Raw genomic sequence first — 12,845 nt, forward strand, 5'->3', positions numbered from 1 at the left:
TCCATAGGTCTCCTTTTTTTTGGTATTTTCACGCAAATTCTTCTGCTAGTTGGGGTTTAGTCCAATTCTGCATCCTCCCCTTCAAGACTCAGGGGTCCAGGGTTATCTTCTGTGTCTGTGTTAATTGGTTTCCCTTTTCTTTGTTGAAGAGGGTCTGTGCAATCCTTCTGCCTAGTCCGCCATCTTGCCCGAACCCTCTCAAACATTTTTTTTTTTGATACAGTGACTTTGTGTATTCCTTCTATATTCTTTTGATTCTCCTTGCATCATTCAATTTTTTGTGCACAGAATCCTTTGATATTGTAACTCAAGGCCTAAATTTTTTCTTCAGTACTTTCAGCTTGAGATATAACAAGTGTGCTCTTCCTGTGTGATTTTCTAAGTCTTTGCACATTTAATTATAATATTTTACTGTGTCTTCTGGAGCCACCTTTTGAAATCCTCTGTTTGAGGTACTTTACTTCATCATTTCTTCCATTTGCTTTAGCTACTCTATATTCAAGAGCACGTTTCTGAGTTTGTTATTATACCCATTTTGGTCTTTTCTTTTTTCTTGTCTTTTTAATGATCCTTTGCCTTTGTCATATATGATCTTTGATTTTATCCCACTACTCATCTGATCATTGGTCATTGGTGTTAAGTGCATGAAATCTATTCTTAAGATCATCTCTAAAGTCAAGAGGGAAATACTTGAGGCTGTGCTTTGGCTGTCATGGACTTATTTTAATATTCTTCAGCTTCTTCTTAAATTTACGTATGAAATTCATGGTCCCTTCCAGAGTTGGCCACTGGGATTTTTCTGACAATATTTTCTCCATTGTCTCTTTCCACAGATGTAGCCTATTTGACAGTTATGTATTCCATCTGGGGAGGTCCACATGATTGTTGCCATATATGTTTGTTGACAAAGGTATTCGTAATGAATAAGTCATTATTCTTGCCAAATTCTGTCACATATTCTCCGGCATCATTTCTATCACCAGGGTCATATTTTCTAACTATTGATGCTTCTTTTTTTGTTTCCAACTTTTACATTCCAATCACCAGTAATTATTAACTCATCTTGATTGCATATTTTATTGATTAAAGGTGGTAGAACTTGGTTAATATCTTCATCTTTGACTTTAGTGGTTGGTTTGTAAATTTGAATAATAGTAATATTAACTGGTCTTCTTTATAGGCTTATGGATGTTATACTATCACTGACAACATTGTGCTTCAGAATAGATTGTGAAATGTTCTTTTTGACAATGAATGCCATGCATTCCTCTTCTATTTTTCATTCCTGTAAAAGCAGAACATATATTTGTCCAATTCAAAATGGCTTATACTAGTACATTTCAGCTAACTTATGTCCAGAATATCAGTCTTTATGTGTTCTTTTACTAGAGCATATAGGTGGCAAAGTTATAGAAATTTCTCAACCATAACCAAACCATGAGAGAATAAGTTACTGAGCCTAGGGGCTCAGGACCCTAGTCTCAGGGGACATCAAGGTCAATTGGCACAACATAGTCCACAGGGAAAATGTTGTACATCCTACTTTGGTGAGTAGTAACTGGAGTCTTTAAAAGCTTGTGAACAGCCATCTAAGGTACAGCTATTGGTCTCTCCCCATCAGGAGTAGAGAAGAATGAAGAAAATCAAGGGCACAAGGAAACAGTCCAAAGGCCTCATGGTCCGTATAAACCCCTGCTCTATGACCCTGAGGCCAGAAAAACTACATGGTACCTAGCTGGCTACCACTGCTGATGGCCCTGAAAAGGATCACAGTAAGAGGTCTTGAATAGAGTGGAAGAAAAATGTGAAACAAAGCCCAAAATCATAAAAAAAAAAAAAAAAAAAAAACAGGCTTACTGGTCTGGTAGAGACTATGGACCTTTGTCATCCTTCAAGCCTGGAACTGAATCCAGCCCCGTGGCTTAACTTAACCAAACAATAGACAGGTCTATAAGGTGAACTATAATATTAGGAAGTACATATTCCTTAGAACAATCAGTCATACAAGATCAAAGGGCAGCATTTACTCATGGACAAAGTCCAGAAGACAGGAAAGGACAGGAAGGAAAGAGGGCTGAAATGGGAAATACTGGGAGGAACTGGGATGAGTGATGTTACCTTGTGGGTATTGAAATGAATGGCATGAAACAAAATGTGTATAAATTGTTCAATGGAAAACTTATTAGCTCTGTGAACCTTCACCCAAGTGACAATAAAAAGTTAAAAAAAATAAAAGGTCAATAATGAACATTATTATATCAACAACTAATGTTAGGTACTTTGGTAACACTACCTCCTTTAATTTCCATAACAATTCCTTGAGATAGATACATGATTTCCCATTTTTAGATTAAATAACTGCTGGTAAGAGACAGAGGTCAGATTTACATCTGGCATTTTGACTCCAGAGTAAATATTCATCACTGTTCCATAAACTATATTTTGAGATAATAATTCTAAGAGTCTCAATTCTGTTATTTGGTTCAGCATTTAGCAGTTCATTATTTTCAAAAATCATTTTTTTTAATACCCCAGATCTTTCATGTTCTCAAATTGTCTCATTCCAATTCTAATCTTCCTTAAGTTTTTTTTTTTTTTTTTTTTTTTAAAAAGAACACTTCCCTCTTTGCTATTTGGTACACCTCAGTAGGAGTATTTGATTTTATTTTGATTTTTCAGTTTGATATCCCTCGAAGCTACTTAGTCCTTGTGAATGACAAATGATTTTTCCTTGTACTCACCAGACCCATCAGCTCAGAAAGAGGTGCACACCATGTTTATAGATAGCAGTGTCACTAGTGTTTCATCCAGAAAGCTCTACAAGATCCATATCATGTCCTCCTGAAATTGGAAGGCCATATTTTTCCTTTAATTTACTGGTTGTTTGTCCTCTTAGTTATGTCTCTCCAGCAGGGAACAACGAAAGTACAGAACAGAAAGTACAGAAGTCATGAATATTTTTACAAGGTGTTTATTCTCTCAGAATTTTCACAATTTATCTTTATAAACTGTACACATGTTGTACCTATGTTTGTGATAATTTTTGTTTCTTTTCAAAGTTATGTAAAACAAACACAATTACGTTTATTGTTTAACATTGTTCTGGAAGATCAAAGCAATTTAAAAATCAAATAACAAAAGAGGAGGAAAATAATACCAGGGAACAAATAAACCCTATGTAATTAGGAGACACAATATGTTTTTCTAATTAGAAATTCCAGTGCCATTAATTGAAAGGAAAATCAGTAAAACTATTTACTGTCCAACACATTAGCCAAAGACACTGTAAATAAATAAAAATTGATAGTTTACTTTAAATTTATTTTATTTCTTTTTCTCCTACTTCCTTTCCTTCTCATACACAATTCTAAAGCATATCCTTTGGTTGTATGCATTTCAGAAAATGTATACTCTCGCTTTGAGTGTGTGCATTTTTAATTTCTTAAAATGCCAGTGTGTCACAAGTTTCATTTTATTACATTTTCCCTTCATTCTGTATCTTAAACATCAATCTTTATCCTGATGCATACATTTAGTCACCTAGTCAATTGATTTTTCTTCTACCAAATGCTTCCTGGTGTACATTCATCACATTTTACCAAGCACCCTGGAATTACCTCATTGTCAATGGGCCTGAACTTCTCTTTACATGTTCATTGATCTTTTCTTCTATAAATAATCTGTAAATCTGCTTTCATATTTTTCTGCTCATTTGCCACTTTCTTACTGACTTTCAAAACTTTTTATATGCTACTTGGAAGTCTTAGAATTTAATCCTTTTATATTTCTTATTGCAATAAAGGTTATTGCTTCTGTCTTGTTTCATGTTTTTGTTTTGTTTTGAAGTTCTATGTTTTATTGTTCTTATGAGTTTCACCTTGAAAATAAAACAAATGTTTATATTTTCTTATCCTTGTTAATTGTTTAAATGTATCAGTCACTCTGTCTTCTCCTTAACTAGACAAGAAATTTAACATATTCCCACAGCAATGCACCTCTGTATTTTCTTTTCTCCTTCCTCTCCCTACTGCAACTTCTACAGCTAATAATGTTAATATTTCTTAGACCTTAGTTCTGCATAATTTTTAATTTCTCAATTCTTTGTCCTAGCTTGTATATTTTAAGATTACCCTAAGTCTATTTATCTGTTCAAGAATTCATTGGGTTTCTTTCTTTTTCTTATTTTAACCCATTCTGATATATTTGTAATGGGGCCTTTTTAAAAACAAACTTTATCAAAACTCTGAGGCCTTATATACCAGGAAATAATTGTATTGTGATGTCATATTTTAATGACAATTTGGCTAGAAATAAAATTCTAGGTTCCAAGGTTAAGTTTCTTCAATACTTCTAAAATATTTACATTTACATCCAGGGTTGCTGATGCCCATCTACTTGGCCGCCTCTTTATTTGGAAGCTTTTGGAATTTTATTTTTGTATTAAAAGTTCTTAGATTTTGCTATTATATATATTATATATTTAAGTGCATTTCATTCTGTCTTTTATTGGATATTCTATAATCGTTTCTAATTTTTTATCCTTCCTTAATCCCAGAAATTTTTATTTTTATTATTTTGTTCAAATATTTCTGTTTTTTTCCCCTTATTAATTCTTCTAAATTGCTTTTCATCTGTAAGTAGATATTCTACTTGTATCTTTAAAATACCTCATGGACTTTTTTTTTTATTTTTTTTTAACCTCCCCATTGTTTTTCCTGCTCCCTTCACTAAAAATTTTTGAATTTGATTTTTCCACTTACCAGTTCATTCTTCAGTTGTACACATCCTTCTTTTTTATCATACCTGTTGTGTTCTTTATGCTATTTTCTTTTTTAATGCCAAATACTTCTGCTTAATTATTCTTTATGATTTCATGTTTTTGCTTTATATTGCTACATCTTTCCTTGTTAGATTTATATATCAATCTCTTTAAACTCTGGTTCTATCTGTTTTAAATACTCAACTTTGGCTGTTACACACTGTTGAGTTTATAAACATTCTTTAATAGTTATTTGGTCCCTGACAGCTAGTTCTTTTAGACCATGACAGCATTGTCCATAGTAATTTAAATTGCTCTTTCTAGTAGGAGAAGGCTAGAGCTTTGCCTATGTTGTCAATACAGGTGAGTTTAAAAAAATACGAAGGGTGATCTTTTGAGTAGAGAAACCCAAGCCTCACAGAAATACAGTTGACCCTTCAATCAGTTGCTGTGCAGGAACATGACATCATTTAACAGGATTTCAGTGTTTAAACATCAGAAAACAGCAGTGTAGGAAGGAACCTCTGCAGGTCATAATCCATGTCCCTGAGAATTTGAAGGGGAGTGAGATAAGAAGAATATTTTAATCTTCTCTTCACTGCCATGACAATATCTCAGAGATATTGCAGGTAGAAAACAAAATGGCTGATTTCTTTAGGAATAATCTGGCAATCACTGTTCCAAGTAAGTAGCGTGAATAAAAGGTATGAATAAGTTGAAAGATACATGATATTTCTGAGTGCAGTATTTCAATATTTAGAGATTTTATTATTCCTCTGATAGCATAGTGCTTAAGGCACTTGGCTGCTAACCAGAAGGCTGGTATTTCAAACTCACCAGTCACTCCTAGGAAGGAAGGTGGGGCAATCTACTTCCATAGTGATACCGCCATGGATACCCAAGGACAGGTCGCTGTGAGTAGGGGCCAACTCGACAGCACATAAAAACAACAACATATTATTCTGTGGTTCACTTGGGAGAATGGTTTATGAGACAGCCTAACAAACAAAATATATTAAGGATGAAAATATAACCTTTAAAACACATCATTTACTCCTTGGAGAGATCAATCATGGGAGAATAGAAGGGCTGTGTATCCACAGGGAGACAGCTCCAGGGGCCAGGAGTACATGGGAGGGAAGGACAGAGGGAAGAAGTAACTATAGGGAGGAAGTGGGAAGGAAGATGTTACATTGTGGGAAATTGCAGTCAATGTCATGAGGCAAAGTGTATGTGAGCTGTTGTATGGAAAATGAATTTGCTCTGTAAATTTTCACCCAAATCACAACAAAATTTGGAAAAAAAAAAAAAAAAGCGTTGAGCCTTACTCACTTGAAGTAAAAAATCTTACTTTGCTTTAGGTTCTGTTACCTTCTCCCATTTATAATAAAAATTTCTTAAGTATATCCTTTACGGACATTAAGAACCGTTGCAGGTAATGTTTTAATTTTTTCTTCAACCATCAACATAATTCATTAAATTCAAGAGGGGAAAGAAAGTTTCTTTACAGATATTTTTGTTCTCCATCTTCTATCCTGGTATCTCAGTATTCCTTCTTTTATCATTTCTTTTCTGTTTCAGAACTTCTTTTGCCATCCTTTTAGGGTAAGACTACTGGCAATAAATTTTCTTAGTTTTCCTTCATCTGAGAAATTATTCATTTCCCCATTCATTCCTGAAGGTTATTTTCATTGGATATGGCATTCTGGTTTCGCAATGCTTTGAGCATTTTTTTCTGGCCCCCGTGATTACTGATGAGAAATCTGTTGCCATTTGAATTGTGAATTGTTTTCCCTGTAGTTAATGTATCATTTCTCACTAACTATATTCAGTATTTTTACTTTGTCTAGTTTTTCGCAGTTTCTGTGTGGATTTTTTAAGTTGTGTTTTGATAGGTCACATTTTCACCTTCAATATCTTTTGTCTTGTTTCCTCATACATTCTCATGCATTCTTTCTTTCAAATGAAACTTAGAGTAATATAGCAGATTTAACTGAAATGTTGTGAGCCTCATTATTACAGCTTGCTGTGAATGAAAGTACGGACTCTCCACGCAGACTTTGCTTATGATGATGGGATGTACTTTTTCTAAGATGTTTGACTGGAGTAGAGAAGTAATTGTCTAAAAGTTTTCTTAATTGATAGGTTTCCACATTCCTGGTCTTTTGGCTAAAGCAAGCAAAGTCTACTTGGAATTATTATTATTATTATTACTATTGCCTCTGCCTGCTAGACTTTCCATGTTGCCAGCTTCTTCATACCCAGTCTGGGATATATGATACATTCATATGTATGTATGTATGTATGTGTATATAAATATATATGTACAGTAGCGGTTAGGTGCCATCATGTTGGTTCTAACCTATAGTGACCCTGTGGACAACAGAATAAAACACTGCATGGTCCTGCACCATCCTCAAAATCATTGCTATGTTGGAGTCCATTGTTGGAGCCACTGTGTCAGGGCATCTCGTTTAGGGTCTTCCTCTTTTCTTTCTGACCATCTACTATAACAAGCATGACATTCTTCTCTAGGGACTGGTCACCCCTGATAACGTGATCAAAGTACAAGAGATGAAGCCTCACCATCCTCTGTTTTAAGGAGCATTCTGGCTGTACTACTTCCAAGACAAAATTGTTTGTTATTCTGACAGTTCATGGTATATTCAATATTATTCACCAACACTGTACCTCAAAGACATCAATTCTTTGGTATCCTTTATCCATTGTCTAGCTTTTATATGGGAGCTCTGGTAGCATAGTGCCAAAGGCACTTGACTGCTAACCAGAAGGCTGGCGGTTCAAACCCACCAGCCACTCCTCAGAAGGAAGATGGGGCAATCTACTTCCGTAGTGATACTGCCTCGGCAACCCAAGGAGTCGGGTCCGACTCGATGGCACATAACAACAACAACAACAACAGCTTTTATATGCAAATGGGATTATAGAAAAACAATGGCAAGACAACGGCTTCGATCAGGACCACCTTACTCCTCAAAGGACACCTTTGCTTTTTAATAATTTAAAGAGGACTTTTGGAACAGATTAGCCCAGTGTTTGATTTTTGGGCTGCTGTCTCCATGAGCATTGATTGTAGATTCACAGATAATGAAATCCTTGACAACTTCAGTATTATCTCCATTCATTTTGATATTGCTTATTTGTCCACTATATGTTAAAATGCAATCCACACTGAAGGCTGTAGTCTTTGATCTTCATCACTAAGTGCTTCAAGTCCTCTTCACTCTCAGCAAGCAAGTTTCTGTCATCCGCATATCACAGGTTGTTAATGAGTCTTCCTCCAGTCCTGATGCCACATTCTTCTTCACATAGTCCAGCTTCTCAGATGATTTTCTCATCATACAGATTGAATAAATATGGTAAAAGACTCCAGTCATGACATATACTTTCCTTGTTTTTAAGCCACATTATATCACCTTGTTCTATTTGAAATAATGCTGCATGGTCTATTATTGTAGAAGTTCCTCATGAGAACACCTGAGTTTTTTGGATTTCTCATTCTTCAAAATGTTATCCATAAATTGTTAAGATTCATATAGTCAAATGCCTTTGCATGGTCAATAAAATACAGGAAAACATTTTTCTGGTATTCTCTACTTTCAGTAATATATCTTGTTCTATGTCTTCATCTGAACCTGGCTCAAATTTCTAGTAATTCCCTCTCAATGCATTGCTGCAGCCCTTTTTGAATTATCCTCAGCAAAACTTTACTTGTGTATGATATTGTCTGATAATTTCCACATTTTGTTGGATCATCATTCTTTGGAATGGACAAAAATATGGATCTCTTCCAGTTGGTTGGCCATGTACATACCTGTCTTCCAAATACTTTAGCATAGACAAGTGAGTGCTTCCAGCATTGCATCTATTTCTTGATACATCTTAATTGGTATTTCATAAATTAGCTTTGTTTTTTGCTAATACCTTTAGTGTAGTTTAGACTTCTTCCTTCAATACATACCATTGGTTTGTGATCATGTACTGCCTCCTGAAATGATCAAACATCAACCACTTCTTTTTGGTTCAGGTTCTCCATGTATTCTTTCCATCTTCTTTTGATGCTTCCTGAGTCGTTCTATAATTTGCCCATAAGATATTTCGATATCGCAACTTGAGGCTTGAGATTTTCTTTCACCTTGAAAAATGCCAAGCCTATTCTCCATTTTGGTTTTCTAACTCCAAGTTTGCACATTTCAGCATAATGTTTTGTGTTGTCAAGCTGCCCTTTGAAATCTGTTCAGCTCTTTTACATCATCATTCCTTCCATTTGTGCTAGCTGCTGTAAGTTCGAGAGCCAGTTTCAGAGTCTCTTTTTACATACACTTTGGTCTTTTCTTTCTTTCCTGTGTTTTTAATGACCTTGTGCTTTCTTTACATATGATATCCTTGATGTTATTTTACAACTCATTTGGTCTTTGGTTGCTGGTGATCTATTCTTGAGACTGGATATACTCAAGGCCATGCTTTGACTTTGATGAACTTTTTAAAATTTTCTTCAGTTTCCACTTAAACTTGCGTGTGGCCAATTGATGATCTCTTCTGCAGCTGGTCCCTGACCTTGTTCTGACTGACAATATTGGGCTTCTCCATAGTCTCTTTCCATAGATGTAGTCAATTTGATTCCTGTGCATACCTTAAGTAGAGGTAATTTGTGTTGTTTAAAAATGGTTTCTGCAATGAATGTAATTGATCTTTAACCTGCAGCATCATTTCTATTACAAATGCTGTATTTACTCTATTTTCCAATTACTCATCCTTCTTTTTTTCAACTTTTGCATTCCGATCACAAGTAATTATCAATGCATCTTGATTGCATATTAAATAAATTTCAGACTGCAGAGGTTGATAAAAATCTCCAGTTTCTTCAACTTTCCCTTAATGGTAGGTGTGTAAATTTGAATAATAGTTATATTAACTGGTCTCACTTGTGGGTGTATGAATATTATTCTGTCACTGACAATGCTGTACTTTAAAGTAGATCTTAAAATGTTCTTTTTGATGATGGATGCAATGCCACTCTTCTTTAATTTGTTCTTCAGCATAGTAGAGCTTATGAATATCTGATTCAAAGTGGCTAATACCAGGGCATTTCAGCTCACTAATGTCTAGGATGTTGATTTTTACCCATTCCATTTCATTTTACATGACTTCCAGTTCTCCTACATTCATATTTCCTACATTCCAATTTTCAAGTTATTAAAGGATATCTGCAGTCATTTCTTCTCATTATGAATTATGCCACATCAGCAACTGTAGGTCCTGAAAGCTTTGCTCCATCCATGTCATTAAGGTTTACTCTACTTTGAAGAGGCAGCTCTTCCCCAGTTGTATTTTGGGTACTTTCCAATAGAAGGGCTTATCTTACACCAGTATATCAGATAGTGTTTTGCTGCAATTCATAAGATTTTCACTGGGCAGTTTTTTTAGAAGTAGATTGCCCAGTCCTTTTCCCTAATCTGTCCTTGTCTGGAGGCTCTACTGAAACTTGTCCACCAAGGTTGACTCTACTGGTATTTTAAATAGTGGTGGCATGGCTTCCAGCATCATGGCAACATTTGTGCTACCACAATACCACAAATTGACAGCTGAGTTTTCTCCTGGGTGGGGTTCTGACTTAGATGCATTCAATCATAGTTAGTAGCAGTACCCCATTGACTACTCATCCAAGTAATTGTGTATATAGTGACTATAAAATTACTGTATCTCTGTGTGTTTATGGTATGTGTTTATGTGTGTGTGTATACATTAATTTATAATAATTTATTTTTATGACTCTCTTATTAGATTGTTACCTTCACAGGGTAGGTTCTATGTCTTTTCACTTGACTACTCTTGTTATCTATTATAGTGTCTCACACCATGTGGTACTGAATGTTTACTGAATAAATGAATGACCAGATGGATGAGTGAAGAAACAACTCAATCCCCACTGTACAATTAGAAGAATAATTTTGATAAATATGGGATCAAAGTGGAACAATAGCAGATATGTTGTAAAGAAATTCTACAGTTCCCTCTATTAGATGTATCTGTGGCTGGTTTTCAAGTGAATTAGCCCTCATTTAATTTTCTTACCATATAAAATGTCAATGAATATATTATCGTACCCTCTTTTTCATTAGAAGCTCAGTTGTAAGACTTAAATGATTCACATTTTATTGATTAAAGTAGTTGTGCAATCTCCTTTGATGCTATTTACTAAAAACTCTTTGGGGGCTTAGCATTATTAATGAGTGGTTCTGTAAATTGTGGAGGCAGATTAAAAGGAAAAATTAGTAAACTGAATTAAGTTTGTAAATTGTCAGACTTCAACAGTACCCACACTTATTACATTACCAAGTGTTCAACAGAGTCCCCTCTACTTTAATCTTTAATTTAACTAACCATCCCTTAGTTTCCAAATCACTAAGACATCACTGAGACTCAAATGCTAACCTTGAAAAGGACTTCTGTTCTCTAATAATCACAAAGATAAGAAATTCCATTAATTAGGTGTGAATTTCCCATCCCCTCTATGTAAAAGTTACATGAATCACTGGGTGTAAAAATCTGTTTTTGCTGTTGTGGAAAGGATGCTGAAAGATCCAACTATAGATTGTTAGTTGTTTTGCAAAGTTAATTTTAGATGAACTAATTTGTGGTTCCATTTTCTCTATAACCACTTGATCAAATATCTATATCTCACTCAGCAAAGAAGGTGACAGTCAGATCTATTAACATAATACTTTCCCAGAAAAGCATGGGACTGAGAATGTGTAATCTCTTTGGTTCTCCTCTTCAAACATATTTTTCCTTTAACCTATATTCTTTAAAATATCTGCTTAAATTATTTATTTCACAGCTGTTTGTCAGAAAAGGAACATCTTTCCTGGTTTTCCTGATGCTACTCCATGAAATATTCCTGTCTATTGTGTGTTATTTTAAGTATGTAGAATGTTTTCTTATGAATTTCCCATGGATGTATAGTAATAGACCCTGAAACATTGTTTGTGCTAGCTGTAAACATAATCATATATGTGTGCATGTATTTGTGTATGTATATATGATTTGGTAATTCATCTACTTCTCAAAAGGGAAGAATAGAAAACAACATTGGTCCAGAACAGCAAACAACATCGCACATGATTGAAATGTCCTTGTGCTTCATTGGTTTACATTGTTTTACTGTGAGTCTCACTTTTATTTGATGATATCTGATATATTTTATGTTATCTGTCATGCAATATCATGTTCTGTTATACTGGGCATATTTATATGCTATAAAACTGTATTACTTGTAGACCAAACTGTGATATTTAGAAGAGATATTTCCATAAAGTTTTTGGAATTATTTTTTACCCTTCTGTGGCATAATGCCTAAGGCAATCCACCACCTGCTCCTCGGAAAAAAGATTGGGCAATCTACTTCCATAGTGATACCACCTTGGATATCCAAGTAGGGGTCACTATGCGTCAGATCCAACTTGACAGCAATGAGTGAGTGAGAATTGAAGAATGTGATGTAGAAACACTTAGAGTTGATTCTTATGTCCATATGCCAATAAAATTTTGATATCTGACTAATCTTAGAAATTATCTTTTTCCTTCTGTGCTCAAGTCACATTAAAATTCCTTCATCCCTCAGAGATGAGTGACTTCTCCCACATACTCCTGCTTCTCATCTCTTCTCCTTTTGAAAGTAATTTCAACTCTTCAAATGAAGGTAAAACTTAAATAACTAAGGAATAACAAAAACCCCTTTCTCCTGCAGGAGAAAGGGGATTAAAAGCCAGGAAGACAGACAGAGGTACAGTCAGCCACAGGGACCCAGTTGGGTGTGATACGAGAGGTCTCCAACACCAACACAAACTTGTCTGTCGGTTTGTCCTACTGTGGTGACATGTAGACTTGAGTTTTGAGGCTGAACCTCTGGTGTTTAAAACCCAGCGAGATGCACCTGGTGCACAGTAACAGCCAGCTTATAGACTGAGACAGACTAGGAAGAAGGAAGAGGCCATCCACTTCTCAAAGAATTGGCCAGGGAAAACCTTATGAATAGCAAAGAAACACTGTTTGGTACATTACC

General features: G+C 35.0%; 1 protein-coding gene across 1 annotated transcript in view; it reads left to right on the forward strand.

Annotated features, from left to right (window-relative positions):
• Positions 1-12,845, forward strand: part of MALRD1 (MAM and LDL receptor class A domain containing 1) — a 1,363,654-nt gene that overhangs the window by 783,035 nt on the left and 567,774 nt on the right. The gene's annotated exons all lie outside the window — the stretch shown is intronic.

Source organism: Orycteropus afer, unplaced genomic scaffold (genome assembly GCF_000298275.1).
Source record: "Orycteropus afer afer isolate SDZICR_OR568_19922 unplaced genomic scaffold, OryAfe1.0 scaffold00035, whole genome shotgun sequence".
In the NCBI taxonomy this organism is placed as follows: Eukaryota; Metazoa; Chordata; class Mammalia; order Tubulidentata; family Orycteropodidae; genus Orycteropus; species Orycteropus afer.